The sequence below is a fragment of the Pteronotus mesoamericanus genome, unplaced genomic scaffold (genome assembly GCF_021234165.1).
Source record: "Pteronotus mesoamericanus isolate MK-2021 breed Mesoamerican mustached bat unplaced genomic scaffold, CSHL_Meso_final contig_46, whole genome shotgun sequence".
Lineage (NCBI taxonomy): Eukaryota > Metazoa > Chordata > Mammalia > Chiroptera > Mormoopidae > Pteronotus > Pteronotus mesoamericanus.
Genome location: NW_026555170.1, coordinates 3,895,241 through 3,904,763, shown reverse-complemented (window position 1 = coordinate 3,904,763; position 9,523 = coordinate 3,895,241).

Below are 9,523 nucleotides of genomic sequence, written 5' to 3'. Positions count from 1 at the left end.
GAGACAATACATTTCCTTTATTTTTTAAGCCATTCTGCATTGGGTTTGCTACTACTGAACACTACAAGGTTCCTTACTGGTGTGCACAGCATGGATTGAGAGTCAGCACAAGCCTGTGTAGGAATCCTGACTGCATCTCATATCAACCTTAACAGTTAGGTAAACTCAGCATCTCTGACTTGGTTTTCTTACCTGAAAAATGAAGATAATATCTATTTTGCAGAGTTTATATAACTATAAAAGGTATCTATAAATCCCCTGCCTCATAAGGGGGCTCAATCAATGTTAGCAACTGTTATCATTATCAATTTAGATTAATCTACAAGTTCTAGTGCTTTACAGTTGTGCACAAATACTCAACACAATTGCCAGCACTGATTGTTAATAAAATACACATAGGTACATGAACATCTATGATGTGTTGGTGCATTATACACATATATATATATGAGTATCCTATGCCACAGGTCTGGAATGAGTCATGATTCACCAGAAGTAGGTAGCAAATAGCTATTTGCAAAGCTGGATTATAAATCTCTGATTTAATAAACCTTTCTAGAGCTACAGAGTTTTATTTGCACTTGACAAAGATCTGTGGAACTCTTTCCAAGTTGTGACAAGAAGCCATTTTTCCCCACTTTGATGAGCTCATACTGTTGCTGGGCTGTATCTTGTAAATCAGGGGAAATCATCACACAAGTTCTTCTGGAGGAATTGGATATGTCAGCTGATCTCTGCACCATTAATTTCCAGTTGCTCATTTTACACAAATTATATTAGTTCCTCCCTGGGATAGGAGCTGGAGGGAGAATGATGGAGAGTGTGAACGGGAGGAAAGGTTAATGGAAAGGCACACTGTTTTCTTGGGTTTCAGTTACATTAGGAATAGAAGGAAACATCTCACTATGCTAATCGGTTCAGATATATTTCCATTGTGGAGTCTAAAGACTTTAAAATCAAGAGGCCCAATTTTGATTTTGAGATTGTATTGGTAATATAGCAAACACAAGCCATTTCTCCTATTTCCAAAAGCGGGGAAATGTAGTCACTCTTTTCCTGGTTATGGACCAACACCAATGAGTGGAAAGCAGTATCTGAAGTACCAAGGGACAGGTGGTTGATTGCACAGTCATCTAGACCTGGGACCTGCTAAGTGTTTACCATCCTGAGATGTGAATGGGGACAAGGGGCTGGGGATGTAACTTTAGGTTTATCTGATGGCTTGTCAGCAAATGCTGTAACATTTTCATCACCCAGGTTGACAAGTTTTGCTGAATCAGGAAATAACTTGTTCTGAGGCATGCAGTTGTCTGTGTGCGTCTTGTAAACAATCTGGGGGGTGGGTGAATCGCACAACAAAGGGCAGCTTTGCAGATCACAGCCCAGGATGATTGCTTGACAAGTCTGTGCCAACTCTGCTGGCGAACAAATAAAATGAGCCATTCCCCTTCTCTGAGGACTCTGTATTTTTAAAGGGGGATAATAAATGCAAAGCTGTGCAAAGCCTGGCTGGGGGAAATGTGAAATCCATCTCTCCTCATTTGCATAAAATAATCAGCAGGGTTCTGATAATCAGGCTGGGGGAGGCAGTTGGAATCTGTGTTCCACGGCGATGTCCTGAAGCAGGGCCCAAAGTACCTGCTGTACATTCCGGAGCTTGACCCCAGGTGGCTGGCCTCCCTTGAGACACTCCCCTCCGCAGGACGGAAGGCCAGTAGAGCTGGCACCCCATCTTCACTGGTTCTCCGCAATAAGCAAGGGCCACACCACAGTAAGGTCTGCCTGCATTGTCTGTTCCTGTCCTCTGAAAAAAACTGACATTTGTCCAACTCATAGCTGTGTGCATGGTGACATGACTGAGTGGGAGCATTTCGCACTATTTCTTGCTTTGTGCATGGATGACTCATTTTTCAGGGATATAACTCTGGCCATTTCAGAAGGTGTCTCAAGACTAAGGTAATTCATATCATTGTAATTCTACAGCACGAAGTGCTACAGGGTCCACTTTGCATTAATGTTTCCATGGCAATCAGATACTTGACATTTTATTTAAACTATTAATCTAGAATAGCTCACCAGCCTGTGAAAGTCAAACCCCACGATTTCACTTCTGGAACCAATACCAAACCATTATGTAAGACGCATAATTAACTTTCGGTGTCTCAAAAATCCATAGTCAAGATAGGTGCTAAACATACCACAAAATATAGACTCACTCCAATTGCTCCCTTTGGGGCCACCTTTTGTTACTTACATTCAAAAGAGACGGCAAGGGCCGGGCTTCCGGACGCCCGCCCCTCCTCCCTTGCCGAGCCCGCCGCACCGGCCCCTGCGCACTGCAGCTCTAGAGTCGATTCAAACTGCATATGATTAAAAGATGGAAATATTCCCCATGGACATCGGGCAATTTATTTGTGAAAAAGATTTAATGAAGAATTTCAAAGCAGCCAGTGCCCTACAAAGAAAGCTCATTTGTGAATCTCTATGTTCTCTCCGCTGCCCTGAGTGCATCTGAGGGGAGGAGGAGGAGCCGGTCCCTGCAGCTATTGCCAAGTGTATCACATGTGAGTTTCTCAAGATATAAATATTCCCAGGCAGCTAAAGGCATTAGAACAGGCTGTTTTTAGATGGTCACCTCTCGTCTAGGCCTCCCCACCCCAGCCAACTTGGGGAAGGGCTGTCTGCCTTCAGTCTCCTTGAGGTCCCGCCGGCTCCAAGTCCCTACACCTTAAAGGCGTCTATCCTCTGACGCTGGGTATCTCCAGACAAAGCCACCCAGACTCGCCCCTGAAGGTCTCTGCTTCTTTCATCATCACAAAATGGCTGTGTCTCGTCTTTCTATTACTTAGTATTTGGATCCCAGCTGATATAAAAACCCCCAATCACGCGAGGCTAATGGTCAGTAAAGAATAATAAAATTTCATTTCCTGGAACATTTAAGCTTCAGAGTAAGAGTTCAAATGCTTCCTTACTAGCTGTCTGATCTTGTACAAATTATTTACACTCCTCGGGCCCCAGGCATCCCACATACAATTTGGAGAAAATAATTTTTCATTTAAAAGATTTGTTTGTGTGTGTGAATAAGATTATGCATATAAAGCTCTTAAATGCCATTTAAATTGCTAGTTATTGTTTGTAGCAAAGGAAACCCAAGGATACAATATTTTAATCCAAATAAATGCACTCAAATAGAGAACTGATAGGACCCTCCAATGTGCAAGAGAAGACTAGTCAAGGAGATGCCTTTAAGGGCTGTTACAATTGCATCAAAAACTGATGTATACAAATTCAGTATAATACAACCCCAAATCTTGCAGAATTTATGTAGAAATTGACAAGTTGACTCTAAAATTGATATGGACATGCAAATGACCTAGAATAACCAAAGCAGTCTTGAAGAAAGAGCAGAGTGAAATTTAAATTCTCTGATTTCAAGACTTACTATAAAGTTAAGTTACAGTAATCCACAGTAGTCCTGGTGTAAGAATCAAAATACAGCGCATCAGAGCAGAATGGAGAGCCCAGGAATGAACCCACACTTAGACAGTAATTTACTTTTTACTAAGATGCCAAAGCAAGCCAAGAGGAAAGTCACTTTTACTAATGTTGCTGGAACAATGGGATATCCATATGAAAATAGAAACACAAGCGGAAGTCATAAACCCCATTCCTACCTTGTAGTACCATACACGAAGATTCATTCAAAATGGGACATACCTTTAGGTAAGAGATTTTAAAGAAAAACAAGAGTATATCTTTATGAATTAAGGATAGGAAAAAGTTTCTTAAGTCACAGAAAGCAATAATCAAAATTATAAACTTCTCTTCTGTTTATTTAGAAACTCAGATAATATAATAAAAATAAGCCAAAGACTGGGAGGAAATGTTTGCAAAACATATTTGAGGAAGACTTCATATTCAGGATATATAAAGAAATCATTATACACCTCAATAATAGAATAAAAAATGAAAGCAATATCTGAAAATTTGGCAAAAGAAGATATGCAAATGACCAATAAGCAAATTTAAAAATGCTCAGCATCAAGGAGGGGGAGGGAAGTGGGTGGAGGGATTGAGCAAAAAGGAAAAAGGACTCATGAACACAGACAAGAGTGTGGTGATTGTGGGTGGGGGGGGAGTATAAGGAGACTAAATGGTAATGAAAAAATACAATAAAAAAATAAGAATGCTCAATATCTTTTGTTATCAGGGAAATGTAAATTAAAGCCACAATGCGATACTATTAAACATGATGAGCATGGCTAAAATTAAAAGACTGATGAAAGCAAGTGTTGGCAAGGTTATAAAGGAACTTACACATTTTTAAATAAGTTCTATAAGATTCTGGTAACACTAAATGCATATCCTATAACCCTACCTTACTTATAACCTACGATCCACTCATAGATATTCACCCAAGAGAAATAAAAACTATGTTCACAAAAACGCTCATATAGGAATGTTCATGGAAACTTTATTACTAGTAACCCCAAACTAGGAACAACCTGGGTATCTATCAACAGGAGAATGAATAAACAAACTATGGTATATTCACATAATCATATACTATTCAGCCATAAAAAGAGATTAATAACTGATACATGCAACAACATCATGAATTTCAAAAATATTATATTTGAGTGGAAGAAGCCATATGCTAAATAAAATATGCTATGTGATTCCATTAATATGAATCCCAAAAGGTAAAACTAATCCATGGTGGACAGTACTATAAGTTGTTCGAATTGGAGATTGGCTAGTCAGAAGCACGGCTACAGTATTCTTATCTGGATAACAATTTGGATTACATAAATGGGTATATTTGTTAAAAATTAGTGATAAATCCCATTAAGAGTTACACATTTCAGAATATCTAAACTTTATACCTGCCAAATCTGTAAACAAATATTGAATTTTAGTTCATAATATATATGCTGAAGTGTCTGCAATTTGCTTTGAAAAGTGACAAACATCAGATGCATATAAGTATTGATAGAGCAATGGATAGACTGATAAATATGTGATAAAGTAAGCATAATAAAAATGTTAATGGTTGAATCTGGAGAGTGTTCACTATAAAATTCTTTCACTTACATGTTTGAAAATTTTCAAAATAAAATGTAGGAAAAAGGGTGTTGCTGCCTCTGTTTGCTTGCAGTTAATCAAAGAACTCTCAGAAAGGCAGTGTCCATATTGTGCATTTTGTTCCTTAGACTAATTAAATTCTTTTACTCATTTGTTTGACAAACAGTTTTGGGTGGCCTGCTATACAAGGTCTGTCCAGAAAGTATCTAGCCATGCACTATGAAAAATACAGGCATTTGTTGAAGAAGATGCAAGATACAAGATACAGTACATATGACAATGATACCTCAGTCCCCTTCAAGGTAGGCACTTTGGGACTGCACACAGTTCTCTCAATCACAATCAGCTGACCTGTCATATTTCTTGAACCTCATTAATGGCCTGAAATCTCTTCCCTTTCAAAGGTGATCTTAATTTGGAGAAAAGCTAGAAGTTGCAGGGCAGCAAATCTGGGCTGGGCTGTAGGAGGGCTGAGTCACCTGATATTTTGCCAAAAAAACTCTGCATAAGACAGAATGTGTGAATGGGTGTGTTGTCATGATGAAGCTGCCAATCACTGATTGCTCATAGCTGTGGCCTTCTGAATCATCTAAATAGTTTCTGTGAAGGAATGCTCAAGCCTAATTCAAAATTTGATGTAGATTTGTTGCTCTCTTCGTTCAGTATTTTAAATGTGACAGCCACACCTTACACATGCTTACTCAACAGCATCTACCATCCCCACTGACTAGTACAGTGAAGTTGTCATTGTTCATGCATGCGCATTCCAATCCATTCTCCTTGGCTGCCAGGTTACATCAATGTAGCGCAAACCGTTCTCATTATATTAACAATGCCTGGACTTTGTCCGGACAGACCTCATATAATGGGCACTAGAATAGGCACTGAAGATCCAGTAGTGACTGATAATAGTCATAGACTCTGCCTCATGGAGTTTACATTCTAATGAGTATCAATAAAAAATAAACAAATAGATGGACTAATGACAAATGGTGAACAGTCATGAAAAAAATCAATCACAGGGCTGAGACTAAAGGGCTGAGGAGGCAACCCATTTTATGTAGGGTCATCACAAAGGGTCAGCCATGTAAGCTGAGGCTATTTGGAGAGCTGGGATAAGAGCAGTCGAATGGAAGGTACAAGGTGTACATGACTCTGGGATATTCAAGCAACTGAAAGGCTGGTGAGGCTGTCCCAGGAGTAGAAGACAAAATGAAGATGGAGACCCAGACAGGAACAGGATCAGTGGGGTCTTATAACTCATGGCAAGGAGTTTCCTAAGTGCAATGGGAAGACACTGAAGAGTTTTCAATCAAAGTGTGACGTGAACAGATTGAAACCAGTGTCCCTCTTACGGTGAGCATGCAATAGACAGAGTGCCAGAGTTCAAATGGAGAGATTCGGTGATGATAGCAGGGGCCAAGAGTAAGGTGGCCGCAGGGGGACTGGAAGGAAGTGGACTGATTAGCACCACGTGATAGTGAGGCTACACATACCTATTTTGGTTCTAATTCTCTGCTGAGCTACACTTACATACATACGTACACACATGAAAACACAAAGCAGTTTCTTAACTAAATGTTATCATTGTGCCCTGAAGTTAAGATGGAAATGAGTTTGTAAAAAGTTTCTCAGTCCTCCTGGGAGGCAGGACATGGCAGTGTAGGGGAGGCATCTTTGCACTCCTCTTCCAAACAAGCAGTGCTGGTGTTTTTGTCATCCTATCATTACGTTAGCTGACATATATTAGGAGCTTCTAAAAATTAGTTTAAAAAAAAAACAGAACAAAATGAGAGTCTTGCTAGTGTCCACATGGGCTACATTATGTGAAGCATTTAAAACTATCAATATTATTATCAGTGAAGGTCTGTTAAAGACCACTGCATTGGAGAAAAACAGTCCTTTTTGGTTTGTTTTTAAACTAACCCTCCAGATTGCTTGTCAGTCTGTGTTAATGAAAATCACCAGATAACTACTCACTACTGTTCCACTTTGCTCACAGAGAAGCAGTCATAGAATTTCATCTTTAAAAAAATTATAAAATAAAAACATCATGGCAATCTGGCTCCCACATCTGTCACCGGCCTGTCTGCCAGGGCTGATTTGGCTCATTTGGGTACGTTAGCTGGCCAGGCAGCGTTCCTACGTTGCTCACACTTCATCTTCTACTACCGCTCTCGATATCTTCCAGTCCGAGGACAATCTCCTCGGACAGAGAAGCACGCGTAGTTCGTCTTCCCTTTGAGACCGCCAACCAGTATTTTAAAAACCAGCTTTGTTATGGTTAGAACCAAAGGCTGACTAGTGTTTGTATACAAAGAACAGAACTGCACTTCTGTTTACCCATCTACTGTGAGGAGTATTCATGTGTAACCGAAGTGAAAAAACCTCTGTCTTAATTGGATATGTCAGGAAAGGAAGATATTAAACCAGGTTAGATGTGTCAACTTGTTTTCATTAGGTAATTGCCATTGGAGTCTTAATGAAGGTAGAATAACCTTCCCTCAAACAGGCAAATGATCATTCTTAATACCAAATGCAAACAAAAGTCTAATTCATGGATGTACTTACTCTGCTTTTATGACTCACTGTGCTTTTCTGTGGGCCCGATATACTTTTATGCAAAGCACTACCTTATAGCTCAAGGCTCACAGTGTCCTTATAGAGAGAGAAGCTGGCTACCAAGTTCTGCTTTCCACCTAGAGGGACACTATTATCCCTCCCTAGGGAGAATCGGTGCTGCAGAGTGGTTCCTCTGATAAAATGTTAACGCATTTGCTCTGAAACACGTGAGGGTACCTCATTCTCCCCATGCTGGGTGGTTTAGTGGGGTTTTGGAGAGAAGTGGTGCACACAGGGGTTGGACAAAAGTCTTTGGTGTCCTCTTCCTTGCAGTCCACAAGAGGCAGCAAAGGTCATTCCTCCTCCATTGTGCTTGCGTTCAAGGAAACTGCAGTTAAGAAAGAACAGGGACCATCAAGCAGGACTGTTGGGGCTTTCATTTTTAACCCGAGTTGAAAACACCGGGGCTTGCAGACCTTATCGGTAGCTCTTTAAACAGGAGTCAAAAGGTTCAAAAAGAAAAGGCAAGTCTATGAAATATATACTAAAGGCAGAAACCACAGTGAGAGAGAGAAGTAACGTGTGATTTGGGATAGATGCCTTTGACATATTCATTGATCTCAGTGACTTGCAGAGTGCTGATAGCACTCTGGCCTCAGGGTGAGGCGCCTTGCCAGCTTCCAGATCAAAGGAGCGCCTAGGTGCTGAATCCCTGGCGTGCTCCCAAGCAAAAGTGCCTGGAGCCACATTTGCTAATTACAGGTTGTGTTCTGCTGTTTCCAAACAGGGTGAAAGTGACAGAAGTTTAACTGTGAATAATTACACACTTGAATAAGTATGTGATTAGCACTATTTGTTGTGTTTGGGACTGGAGTGACGGGACAAGAACGGAATGATTGCATTATTTATAGCTTAATTGTAGACAAGTAATTACTTATGTAAGCTGATGGTGTGGGGTCAGAGAGGACCTGCAGAAGAATGTAGATGATCTGAAATTCAACTTCTCAAACCAGCCACCATGTCCCCCACCCCATCTCTGCTGGATAAAGAGAATGAACTCTGCCTTTCTTGAATGAAATGCTTTGGAATGTTAAATGTCTTGTTCAGTCTAAGCAAAGGATCAGCAGAGGCATTTTAAAATCTCAGCTTCGGAAGTAATAAATCACAAATGCCACCTAGTGGTTCGTAGTATCCAGTGGCTGCCTTATCTATATCCTTGTAGCCACAGCCTGGTCAGGTGAGGATTTTTCTAGTGGAGGATGGGGGTTGCTCCAGTTACGGAAATTGAGTGGAGGGGACCACGACTCAGGGTCCATCCCTCCATCTCCAGTTTCTCTCCTCACGGCTGCCTGCCTCTCCTTCATTCGGTCTCAAAACCTGCCTAACCAGATCATCAGAGTCTCAGATCTGCCTCCACCATTCACCATTGTAACTTCTAGAGATACAGTGGGCATTTGACTGCAAATCACTTTGTAGCTTTTACTTTCCCTAAGCCACTAGAATAGTAAACGAAAGTCAATAGTTTTTCTAAGTTGGGAGTAGACTCATGGTTTTGTTTTCTTGGCTGTCACTTCTTATTCACTGGGTGGTTGAAAGCCTCTCTCTCAATTACTATGTTCCTCCGTTTCGAGTGTTCGGGTCTAGATTTGAGTCTGGAGGGATTCTGTTGCCACAAACTCTCCCAGGGAGAGTGCCTGTTTGATAAATGCATTGGAGGGGAGGGGTGGAGGGAATAATTTTTTTGTTACCTATTTATTTTCATACACTTCCCCCCACCCCCAAGCGCAGCCTCATGATTTTACTAAATACTAAAGTCCATTTTTCTTAACAGCTCAACACTGTACGAGTAAAATTCTTTTAAAGGCCCCAGAGAGTG